The sequence below is a fragment of the Micropterus dolomieu genome, linkage group LG06, assembly GCF_021292245.1.
Source record: "Micropterus dolomieu isolate WLL.071019.BEF.003 ecotype Adirondacks linkage group LG06, ASM2129224v1, whole genome shotgun sequence".
In the NCBI taxonomy this organism is placed as follows: domain Eukaryota; kingdom Metazoa; phylum Chordata; class Actinopteri; order Centrarchiformes; family Centrarchidae; genus Micropterus; species Micropterus dolomieu.
The window spans coordinates 3,581,299-3,594,088 of record NC_060155.1 but is presented as its reverse complement, the minus strand read 5'-3'; the positions used below and the strand labels follow the sequence as shown (position 1 = coordinate 3,594,088).

Sequence of the window (12,790 nt, the reverse complement as noted above, 5' to 3'; positions counted from 1 at the left end):
GTGCCTCTCCTCTCTTCCTCCAGACTCTGGGACCTTGATTTCCAAAGGAAATGCAAAATTTATTTTCATCAGAGAACATAACTTTGGACCACTCAGCAGCAGTCCAGTCCTTTTTGTCTTTAGCCCAGGCGAGACGCTTCTGACGCTGTGTCTTGTTCAAGAGTGGCTTGACACAACGAATGCGACAGCTGAAACCCATGTCTTACATACGTCTGTGCGTGGTGGTTCTTGAAGCACTGACTCCAGCTGCAGTCCACTCTTTGTTAATCTCCCCCACATTTTTGAATGGCTTTTGTTTCACAATCCTCTCCAGGGTGCGGTTATCCCTATTTCTTGTACACTTTTTTTCTACCGCATCTTTTCCTTCCCTTCGCCTCTCTATTAATGTGCTTGGACACAGAGCTCTGTGAACTGACAGCCTCTTTAGCAATGACCTTTTGTGTCTTCCCCTCCTTGTGCAAGGTGTCAATGGTCGTCTTTTGGACAGCTGTCAAGTCAGCAGTCTTCCCCATGATTGTGTAGCCTACAGAACTCGACTGAGAGACCATTTAAAGGCCTTTGCAGGTGTTTTGACTTAATTAGCTGATTAGAGTGTGGCACCATGTTTCTTCAATATTGAACCTTTTCACAATATTCAAATTTTCTGAGATACTGATTTTGGGGTTTTCATTAGTTGTCAGTTATAATCATCAAAATTAAAAGGAATGAACACTTGAAATATGTAGTGAACAACGGTGTGGATTTGTGCATTTTACATTGAATAAATTTGGAGCTACCCTAAATTCCTTTCTCCTCCCCAGAGAAGAAGGGGAGGGGTCAAAGTTGCTTTCTCTAAGTGCTATCCCGAACATAAAACTGGCACCTTTTTGATTCCGAAGCTGATAACGCGGGGCCTGACTGTTAAACTGACAAAGGGATATGAACCAGCATTGGCATCTCCCTGAACAGCCTATCAAAACTGCCCCCCCCACACACGTTTCCGTGGCAACTGACCTTATTCTTTGTTTTATTACCACATCAAAAAGGAAAACCCCTGTCTAACCCAAGTGTGATATGGTCCAGACACTGAACTTTCAATGTAAAAGGACTGCAGTCTCCAAAGACTCAAAGCATTTAATTAAGTTTAATTAAATCTTTAGTTACCTGATTACGTTTGCCTCTATTTGAGTAGTTATGTTAACTGTTGTTGATATTAGTGCTGAAAAGAAAGTTACTTGTGCAGTGTTTTTATTTTCAGCAAGACACTCCTTCATCTAATGTAATCAATGCTTGTTCATAATACTTTCCTACAAAATTCCTTTAGAAATGATGAGAAAGGAATGTTTTACTATACTCTCAATCACCAGCTTGAATTTAAGGATGAATCAACAATATTCCCAGTTCCTAAGGAGAGACGATCTTTGATTTAATCCAAGCTTTCCTCATGTAACCTGAGCTCCCCCAAGTGGACGAAATAAGTATTACATGCCCTCGTCGGAAATGCCGTTAAATGTATAAATATCCTGACCAATAATGTGACAATTGTTTCCTGTTACCAAATGCCTAGAACAGTACAACTGTTCAACCATTGAGGTTCGATTGTGGAAAATATTTGATTATAATACGTGCAAATAGATTTCTTTTCTTTAGACATTAAGTTTAGAAAGGCAGTCCCTTGGGAAACCTGAGACGCCCCCTGGGGAACCACGCCCCAGGCAACAAAAGAGCGACACGCGACCTCGCGCGTTCTCTTTCTTCTCTTTGCTGTTGGCTCTCTTGCTCGCTCTGCACGCGCGTGCGTGCCTGCCGGCAACAAGTCTCGGCCAGCGAAACAGGCCTTTTGTTTCGCTTGAAGCTACACACATGAAGTGCCGAGACATCGATCTGCCTTCAGTTTGTTTTATTTTTTTTATTTCTTTTGTTTGTTAAAGTTATCAGTCCGTTAAGTTACACTGGACTAATTCAGGAACGACCAAGTTCCATTTTAAGCCTTTTTCGTCGAGCCAACTTCACCGAGGTCAGACCAAGCCACGTGGTCTCGCCAGCTACAACGAAGGAAACCTGAAAACAGCCGAATTGCCAGACGGAGGAGGCGTTTTCAATCAGACACGGAGAACCCCGGAGAATCCCTAGCAAAAAGCCAGTATCGGGCAGCTAGCGTGGGACCCGTGCAACAGGCCAAAAGCAGGCTGTCGACAAGCAGTAAGACTTAACACACGTTCTGTGATCAGATATTCCCCTCTTAACTCCTAAAATCACAGCATTAGTTTACTTTCATTAGCTCTTCTATGCCGTATGAGTCAAATGCTTCCCACAATCGAACCTCCAGGCTCATTGTTCAGCAAATGTTTATGTTCCCTGTATCCAACCATCTTTTTATCACCTTAGTTAGAGAATAAATTAACTGTAATATAATCAAGAGCTGTGTGTGTTGCCTATTTCTAGTTCCTGCCAAGAGAATTGAGATATTTTTAGATATGAGACTGACTGACTGATTTAAGATAATTGAGCGATTATTAACTAACTGATCACTAGTAATAATTGTATAATTATTCAAAACTACCTAGAGGTCCGGAGACTCTAGGATTATAACAACTCCGATGGTGCCTTAAACGAGGAAAATTTTGATTTTATGAATCTTCAATTATGAATTCGTAATTGGGTATCAATTCTCATAAATTTATTAAAATGCATAACTAAAAATCTTTAGGTCTGCTACAACACCAACGACTGCACCTCAGGGGACCCATCTGTCAAACTCCTGAAGTTCGCTGACGACACAACGGTCATTGGCCTCATCCGGGACGGTGACGAGTCGGCCTACAGACGGGAGGTTGATCAGCTGGCTCTCTGGTGCGGTCAGAACAACCTGGAGCTTAACACAGCTTAAACTGTGAAGATGACCGTGGACTTCAGGAGGAGCCCCCCCACTCTGCCCCACATCACCATACTCAACAGCCTTGTGTCTGCTGTGGAATCCTTCAGGTTTCTGGGATCCACTATATCCCAGGACCTGAAGTGGGAGCTCACACTGACACTATCATCAAGAAGGCCCAGCAGAGGACGTACTTCCTGCGTCAGCTCAGGAAGCTCAACCTGCCTAAGGAGCTGCTGATCCAGTTCTACACAGCCATCATCCAGTCTGTTCTCTACACCTCCATCACTGTCTGGTTTGGATCTGCCACCAAAAAGGACAAGAACAGACTACAACGTACAGTCAGGACTGCAGAAAAAATAATCGGTGCCAACCTGCCCTCCATTCAGGACTTATACATTTCCAGAGTCAGGAAATGGGCAGGAAACATCACTGCAGATCCAGCTCCTCCCCTCTGGTAGGTGCTACAGAGCACTGTACGCCAAAACCAACAGACTCAGGAACAGTTTCTTCCCACAAGCCATCACTCTGATGAACAGTTGATTTCTGACTCACAGTGTCAGGAACAATTCCTGTGCAAGAACCCAGTAACTTTGTCTCTAATCAGCACCTGTTTACTGGTTTTCACTTATTATTTATTTACCATTCTCTATTTCAGTGCTGTTCATACTATGTCATATTGTACATACTGTATACCAATACTCCTACCTCAGGTCATAAGGTCACAGGTCTTATTTATTTATTTTTTCCAGCATCCTTTGCACTATGCTCCATCACACTGTGTACATGTGTACATGTATGCATGTACTGTATGTGTATGTGTACCTGTATATCATATCCACCTTCAACATGTACATAATGAGAATAGTTTACTCTTGCATCCTTTGCACTCTGATTACTGCACTATTTGTCAATATGTCTATATTGTTTTGTTCATAGTGTGTATATTAGTGTTGTCTACTCTGTAGTTTGTGTCTGATTGTATTTTATTATTATTATATTATTATTTTATTATTGTATAAGTAAGCACATCGTGAGCAATGTACAATCCTGAGTCAAATTCCTCGTATGTGTACACATACCTGGCCATAAAACTGATTCTGATTCTGAATATCTACACACGTAACCGTAATACAGAAGTGTTAAAACATAATTGAGTGTGAGGGCAGTCTCAGTTTGTTGCACTTCACGGCTATTCAATCAGCGGTTGTAATCTGCCCACTGACACTATAGGTGGATGAGGTGAGGGGTTGGAGGAAAACTGTGTAGGCATGTTCAGTAATTCTTTGCATGATCAAGTGTGTGTTGTTTGTTCAGTAACTTTGTGCTAGAGTGTGTATTCACAGACTGTCAGGGCATGTTTCTGCTGCATTTAATAAATAAGCTTACATGTGTATGAGTGATGCAGACTGTGCTCATGCATGTATGCATGCATTTGTTTTATGCACATAGCGATGGCTGCTCATTCAGTGAATGATTCAATGTATGGGTTTTCCATTGTTTTATTGTATTAAAAACTATTGTTATTATTTTTTGAGCGCTGTGAGAAAGTTTACTTCATCATCACCAGTTACCACTTTTATTCTTCTCCTATGGCCAGCAAACAAAAACCCTAATCTTTCTTCTGCTGCAGTGGCTCTGTGATGATCACACACACACACAGACACACACACACACACACACACACACACACACACAGAGTATATGTTCTCTTTTAGTAATGTTATATACTTTGCATGTGAAAATCAATCTCTGTTTTCATCTCTCCTCTTTCCTCTCTATGCCTCTTCTCTCTGGATGTCTATTCCTCTGTCGTTTTAAATGAAGTGGTTTCTACGCAGACTTGTACAAAGGATGAAAACAGGGACAGAATAAATGAGAGGGTTGACAGAAGATGAGGCGAGAAAGGAGTAAGTGATGGTGCACTAGATGAAAGGAGATGTGACTGTTTCAATAATTAGGCGATCATGTTCTTGGATGAGGAACAACATTACCATCCCAAATGGAAATACTTTCCAGAGATTCAGTCATTGAGAGAGAGAGAGAACGAGAGAGAGGGGTAGGGAGGGAGGCCAGTAAAAAATTGGGGGGAAAAAACAAGTAAACAGAGAAAAGTGAGAGACTTAAAGGAAGGATGATGCACATATCCCCAAGAAACCTACAACACACAGGCATGTTCGTTATGTATGTTCACCGTCTCCAATAGGGCAATTATTACTTTTTCCAAACTATCCCACAATGAGGGGGTTGGTTAAGGGAGAGAATTGGACCAAGACTGAGGGAACAGGAGAGACAGAGAGAGGAGAAACAAGTGTGCAAACGTTGTGGCACTTTAATTACAAATACATGTTTCTTTGCTACTTGATTGGGTTTACTGGGAATATGTTAATATTGTGTGTTGGTTAGAGATACCTTCCTGCTGCAACTGCAGACACGTCATATTATTCGACCAGGCAGACCACTCTGAGGCAATACACAGAGAGAAAATGAGTCCCAGAGCGTCCTGCTTCTCTGCCACACACCCGCAACTAAACTGTAAAAGCGATGGTTTAAGTTGACAAGTGTAAACCTGACACGGCAAACTGCAGCAACTATCATGTAATCACAGGTGCAACCGCATGTTCTTTTGCCCATGTTAAAAATGTCTATGTAGCTTCATATTTGTTTGAAATCACACTGCTCAATCACTAGCAAACCAGCACTCGAGAAGTTTTATTTAGTGGATTTACAACCTGATTGTAAAAGCAAAATGTGATTATCAGCATTATCAGCAGGCTCCATTTTGAAAGCTCAAGTAGCTACCAGATGTCAATATTTGCCTGAAGAAAATGCATTAGTGTTTAACTGAATCACACTAAATAAGGTAGATTTGACTGCACTCTAACTGTAAAATGAGCAGTAGACATCAAAAACTGAGTTATGTAAAGACCCAATTTGGTTGAAGACATTTAAACAATAATTTCACAATATCAAGGCATCCTGCCCTGACTTAGCTACATGGGAAGATAATAATATGATTGCAGGCTTATGCTGAAAACAAACTAGTTTGTGCAACTTGTCATCTGGCGATGTTGGAAAGTCAGAGCATTTATAACTGTTCTGCACAGCCACTGTCCAGGGCAGGGTGTACATCCTGCTGTCATAGAGAGAGGCGAGGAATGATCATCGTTAAAATATGGGGATAACAGCGCATACTTTTTTTCTTTCCTGAAAGGCATTCACAGTGTTGCACTCGAATGTTCAAATGAAAAGTGAGCATGAGAGAGAGGTTCAAACACTGTTTACTTTTTCACCTCCGCACACCTGGCTGTCGCTGAACAGAGGAGGGGTCTACGCCACCACTTATCCCCCACTTACAATGCGGTCCTTTCATCACTTCCCAGGAAACTCAACAAACTTAACCTATTGGCCTCAGGTGAGGATGCCAACGATGGTCATTCAGTCTTGGCTTCGGGTAGTCCTAACGACCATAATGACTGTCGTTAGCAGCCAGGAACACTAACGAACCAGCGGTATCAACGATCTTGGCAAACAACGCCACTGAGTTTAAATAGCTTAGTTTCCCTACCAGTCAGTCAGAACTGAAGAAGTCCTTTGGATGAGGGATGAAACGTCTTCTAGTATCTTCAACCAAGTCCAGATGACCTTGATTTTAACCTTTTTTGGATAACTATGACCTGGATGACTGAGAATCTTCACAGACATCTTTTCCTAAACACTCTTCCGTTACCTCGATGGAAAACGAGGTCAAAGAACGGTGTGAAGAACAATTCATAAGGTCTTAGGAAAATGTAATTTATAACACATGGAAGCTAAGTACAGTGACAAACTCAATTTTATATATAGGGTACATTTAACCATTAATTACTCATAGGAAGTAACAACAAAACAGATAGTGCTGAAAACAAAATGAGAGGAGTTATAGAATTCAACCAGCCAGTTATTTAATTATTTATTTAAAAGGGACAGTGCATGTTAATCAACATAACAGCTTTTCAGCAATGTAAATATGCCAGAATTAGCCTGATGGCTGTAGTTAGGAACCTTCCTAAGCAAAAAAGACAATTCGACTGCAGCCAAAGTGGCATGTAGATGATGAGTAGGAAGAAATCTGTTTTTGCCTACAAAAAATCAATTAATTTAGTATCTTATTATGCGTCAGTGATGAGGTTATTCAGAGTCTAGAGTTTCGCTTAATTTCCATATTAACTTACAACAGACACTAAATCAGATTTGAGTATTTATAAAACCTGTGGTCTTTTGGACACAAGGGTCCCAATAGCTTAAACTCCCTCACTGTTTTTAGAATTGTTATCTGTTTTGTGCTGATTCATCTCTGCCTTGGGGTTGAACTGAGAATTTAAATAGTCTGGTTTTCTCTATAGAGATGCAAATGATGTCATTCATTACACCCTCTATCTTGTTATGTAGAGATGATTTATCACCAAAGCTATAGTTCAAATGAAGAAATACCCTGTTTGGCTTCAAAACATTTTAACTTGGTTCTCTAAAAGAGGTAAAACGCACCATTTTGATTTATTTAGAGCTGCTGTGAGACTGAGTTACACTTAAATTTCAAAAATGTAGTGATTGGTACCATCACATGCAGCGGGTCAGTAATATCCATTTTCAGTTGACACTTTAATTTGTCCCCTTTTTAAAATCGCTTCCACTGTCATGGCTTGACATTGCAAACCCTTTGGTCTACAAACAACAGCAGGGCCTCACCAATGTGGGGGCTGCTTTATACATTGCGTTTTGTGTTGTGTACATTGTGAGCGTGTTGACCAGCAGGCAAGTTTACAACGAAGGCTAATAATCGTAGTTGTGCACACACACACACACACAGACACACAGACACAGACACACACAGACACACACACACACACACACACACACACAAAGACTCTGCCGGAGGCACAGCACAAAGAACAAAACACGTTATCTATACTGGTCAGTAAGGACAAAGAATATATATATATCTCAGGGGTAGTTTTTTTACCCTCATGTGTTGACCGTGACTTTTTAGTGAGTGTCATTGTAAGTTCTTCCCTGTGGATATGAATGTATATGGTTTTTGTACTTGGCAATAACTGGCTAGGGAATAAATAAATCATTTCCACAGCTGTGTTGTGTATAGATATGCGCTGAATATGAACTGTGCTCAGTAATTATGTACCCGTGAAAACTACTGTGGAAATAAGGTCATCTACTGTTTATGTAAGAACACATCTTTGGGTTTTACAAGTAAAAACTACAGAAAAACTTGTGATTTCAAAGGGAACTAAAGCGCATTATTATGCTGTAAGTATCAAAGTTAAGTATCTAAATGTGACGGCAGCTAATGCCAGGAGCAATCATAAAAAAGAAAGACATTTTAGGAAAGTAGCTGGTTAGTTAGTCTGTTTGTGCCATTGTCTTAGTTCAGTATCTAGGACGGTTACATCATTTGTACAAGTGCCATATTTGTCCTCCTTTAAATGGCTTTGCAATGCTATAGTAGTTTGAATTCCTTGTCCAGAGATGAAATTATAGAACTGTGACCACTTGGGCGTTTGTGTGTTTTACCTGTGGTATGTAGTTGCGTCTCTCTTGGCAGACAGCATGAAACCAAGCCAGACAGAACAGAGACTGGGCTCTGGCCAGGATGCCTCCTACACACAAACAATCAACAGCATGTCAACAACCAAAATAACTATAACAATCAATCATTATCAGCATGTCTGTGTTTTATAAACCTTGAGGGCAATTATCTTTAATAATTCATCAAACAAATTAAACATAGAGGATGCTATATTCTGCTAAGGATGGTTTAGACCTTTTTGAATGCTGTGTTGTATCCCCATTTGCTGCTTTTTATTTTCTGTCCCAGAACCTACAAGCTCGCTGGGATTCAAAGCCTGAGCTAATAATCATACACTGGTATCAATACCTGTGATTATAGTAACACAAGTTTTTGTCATAAGAATGTCAATTATTCCTTTACTGTAAATGACAGCACAGATTCTTTAAGCGTAGCGCCAGTTCATTAGCTACATCTAGATGTTAGCTTAGATCTAGGATGTACTGTAAGACATTCATTCCTTAAAAAAGAAAGCGGAACTGTTCACAAATGCATATAATAGCATTAATAAAAAGGTTTGCAATATTGCTTAAAATAACAGAGAGCTAATTTGAAGCAACAACACACTGACATCAGAAATGTATTCAGGAGGAGAAGAGCCAACCTTTACTGATCTGCTCTGGAGTCCACGACTCATATGTTCTCAACAGATTCTTCTTCAACCCGGGAGGAGCCTGGAGATGGGTAAGAAAAGGAGGACATACAGATGGATAGAGAAGGGACAGGGACAAGGTAAAGAAGGATGGAGGGAAAGAAAGAAGATTTTTTACTGTGACAGAATCTTCAGTAAGATTCAAATGTTCAATCCAAGTTCAAATTGCAAGGTCAAAACATAGACTGTCATACATGCACAGAAACATAGGAACGCTCTGGATATGTTTGCAAGACTTATGCACTGCAAGGTAAGATCATATGGAACGTGCTGGGGAGCACGAAAAAAAAGGCACTGCTGGGATTCAAACCCAGAATCTCCTGTTTACTAGACAGGCACTTTAACCAACTAAGCCATAGCACCTTGCACATCAGGTGAAAAGAAAAACTCAATTGCTACAGCGAATGCCCCCTACAACTATGGTTGTAGCGCAATACAGAGGGAATACCTGGACACAAAAGCTAAAACTTATCTAGGTTCCAAAAACAAATGTGTTGGTAACATTTTAAAATGTGAAAATTTATCTATGTTATAGTAAAGTGTGAGCTTGTTTTGTTGTGAGACTGGGAAAATGAATTCTGTGAATTTGGTTAGTGTTTGATCCTGACATCCCTAGGAGTATGATTCAACAATCCCTGGCAAGACCAAAAAAAAAGCTGTGACAGCAGTTCCGGATGTGTGTTGTGTTGTTTCATTTCACAGTCTGTTTTGTGTTGTCTTGTGTTTTTAGATACCGCCAACACCAAGTATCCAGGACCAAATAATATATAGATACAGACAATACTGTACTTTACTTGGCAAGGTTCTCTACATGAGTCAGCAAATACTGTATCTTTGTAACATGTATGTACATTTGATTCCTCTGTCAACAACACGCTGTTAATAACAGAAACAATGAGCATTGATATCAGTCCACACATTATAAGCTTTGCAGAACATTTGGTACCATCTGGAGGTTTTGATAATACACACAGCCAGTTATGCATATGTACTAAATTTGCCAAATTTGGCAAAATCTCTACATATGTTTCCAAAATAGTAGATCAAATGTATTTGCAAGGTTTTACATTGTACATCCACAGCCAGTCCGAATTGTATGTGTGTGAGCTGCAGCAGAACAGTTTCCCATGTTTATCAGTGAAGGTGTATCTACACTTTTATTCACTGGCCATCAGGAATTTTGGGAACAATCCCAGACTGCCGGTCCATTTAAGGCCGAACCGGCCTGTGTTCAAGAGTTTTTATTTTTCAGTTTCTTATGTTCAACTTTAAAAGCAGTGAACTCTGTCGGTGTCTATCAGACTGGGCCAAACCAATACTTTCAATATTGAGGGGGGATACAAGCGTCGCCTCCCAACTTGGGCTCAACTGTACCGAACAAAGGAGTTCACTTTCCATCTGGGAATTCGACCTCAATATGTTTTATCTTGGCTGAACTCAGCACAGCGTTGTGTGACAAGCACAATGGAGAAGGTAAATATGTCGAAAAGAAAGAAAGAGGAAAAAGAAATGTGCTGCCGAAAAAATAAGAATTTAGAAGACAAAAATGTTGGCACAAGAGGCAGCTAATTGCGCCAAGTTAACCGATGTCTTCGTTGGTAGAAAGGTGCTGTGGCAGGCACAGATGAGGCAGGACCCTGCACATGCACTGATAAGTAATGCATTTATTATAACCTGAGATTATTTATATATGAATTTATGTATAGGCATATAGGCTACATTACAGCCTATATTTATATATATTATAAACAACAATTGAAGGAACAAGGAACAGGAGGAGGAATAGCAGGAGCAGTAGGAGAAGGATGAGAAACAGAAGCAGCAGGAGGAGGAGGAGAAGCAGGAGAAGGACAATGGAACCAGAAACAGTGACAGGTACAGGGGCAGTGTGCAGAGCTGGGTAGGCAGTTATGCATAGATAGAATAAGAAAATGGATTAGTTAGTTGTTAGTTATATTTATTACTGATGTTCTTCTCATTCATATGTAGCTGTATAATCAGTACAAGCAGAGTCAGGGTCCAGCACAGGGGAGCTGAGCCAGGGAGAGGCCTACTCAGAGCTGAAGCTGCGGGATTTGATTTTTATGCACACACGTACACTGCTCTATTTTATGGGACTGCATTGTAGTTTTTGATTATATCTAATTATTTTAGCATTCTGACTGACTCAGGCTTGCTTGACCTGGTCTTGTTCAGTGCAGTGGTGCCTTGCTTGTACAAACTTAAGAGGCAGGTATCACAAAAGTTCTCATGAAGGTCTTTATCATGATGAAATTGACTGTATACAAGTACAACACTATTTATTCTCACACGGTGCTTGCATAAAAGGCCTCTCTGTCTCAAAGTCACGGGCTGAATTTCAGTCCCAGTACATCCCTGCTTTTACTCACCCTTGGTAATATGGTAACTCTTCTTTTGGACAATAACAGTTCAATTACCATTTTATCACCTTTTATTCTCACATGAAGATAATTCCCTCTGGTTCCGTGTATTTATATTTGAAACACATTTGTAGGATGTAATAATTGCTCTACGAGAGGTTTGAGCTGTCAGTTTATACTATAAGTCTAACACTCTGCCAACAAGGCACTAAACATATTTGGGTGTGAATGCTGCAAGCATTTGCATCCTATGTTATTGCTAACCTTTATTATTATTCTTCTGTCACGTTTTTTTGTCCGCTAACTAGTCCCCCAGCTTTTGACGTAGAAACTCCGTTTAAACTCCAAGTTGTCCGGCTCAATGAGGAATGGGGTGCTATTACTGTTGTCATTGATACCTTGAATACTTTTCAAAATATTCAAGGTTTTCCAGGAAAATTCTCCCATTGTAAGTTAATGGAGAGACTGTCGAAATCCTCCTCATACCTACTCCACTTTGAAAGTAGTTCAACATACTTTCAGCTACAGACTTGATTTAAACTGTAAATTGGTCACAAGAAGTTAATCTATTAATGATGTATTCAGCTTTTTGCTATATTTTATGATTTGTTCACGGTCGCTGTAGAAGATTTATGCTTTTTTGAGCTCTTTTCTGAGTTTATAATGGATGTGTATTGCGTGAGTTATAGTGGGTGACATCATCACTACAGTGTAGCAGGCTCGGAAAATCTTGTAAGATTTTTCTTTTTAACTCACTGGCTTGACCACAATTTTAACTCTTCATGCATAATTTTACACCAGAAACGTAGTAAATTTTGTTGTGGTTCCTCACATGGGCTTTTTAAATCCCTCGGAGTTATAGATTTGTCTCTGTGTCCTTCCAAAGGACAAGAGTGTAAATTCTCTATTGGCTGCCATTGTAAGTTCTCCTCAAATTTTCTTGACCAGCGCAGAACGTACCAGTTTTTCAACTGGCAAAGTGGTCACTTTTTTTCAACTTTATCCAAACAAAAATACATCATATTGTTCACAAATGCCTTCTGCCGCTCCCGGTCAAGTCATTTTGTCAATACGACCTATAGTTTAGTCTCTGGGGAGGTTTGTTTGAGGCAAAGATTTAGATAATTTCAGAGGAATATTCCTATGTGTCTCTGTTGTAGAGCTGGTTACCTTTGTGACGTAAATTAGCTGATCAAAGATCAAAGGACTGGGTCCTCTGTTCTGATTGGTGGACTGAAGTTAAGCTATTTTCTGAACACCTGTCTGTGTACTCTTCACTG

At 40.1% G+C, this 12,790-nt stretch overlaps 1 protein-coding gene and 1 non-coding gene across 2 annotated transcripts in view; one reads left to right on the top strand and one right to left on the bottom strand.

Moving 5' to 3' along the window:
* The window catches only part of vipr2 (vasoactive intestinal peptide receptor 2), an 83,570-nt gene that overhangs the window by 51,441 nt on the left and 19,339 nt on the right, over positions 1–12,790 (top strand). The window lies entirely within an intron of this gene.
* trnat-agu lies at positions 9,419–9,492 on the bottom strand. The gene has a single exon. It is a non-coding gene; the product is annotated as a tRNA-Thr (tRNA).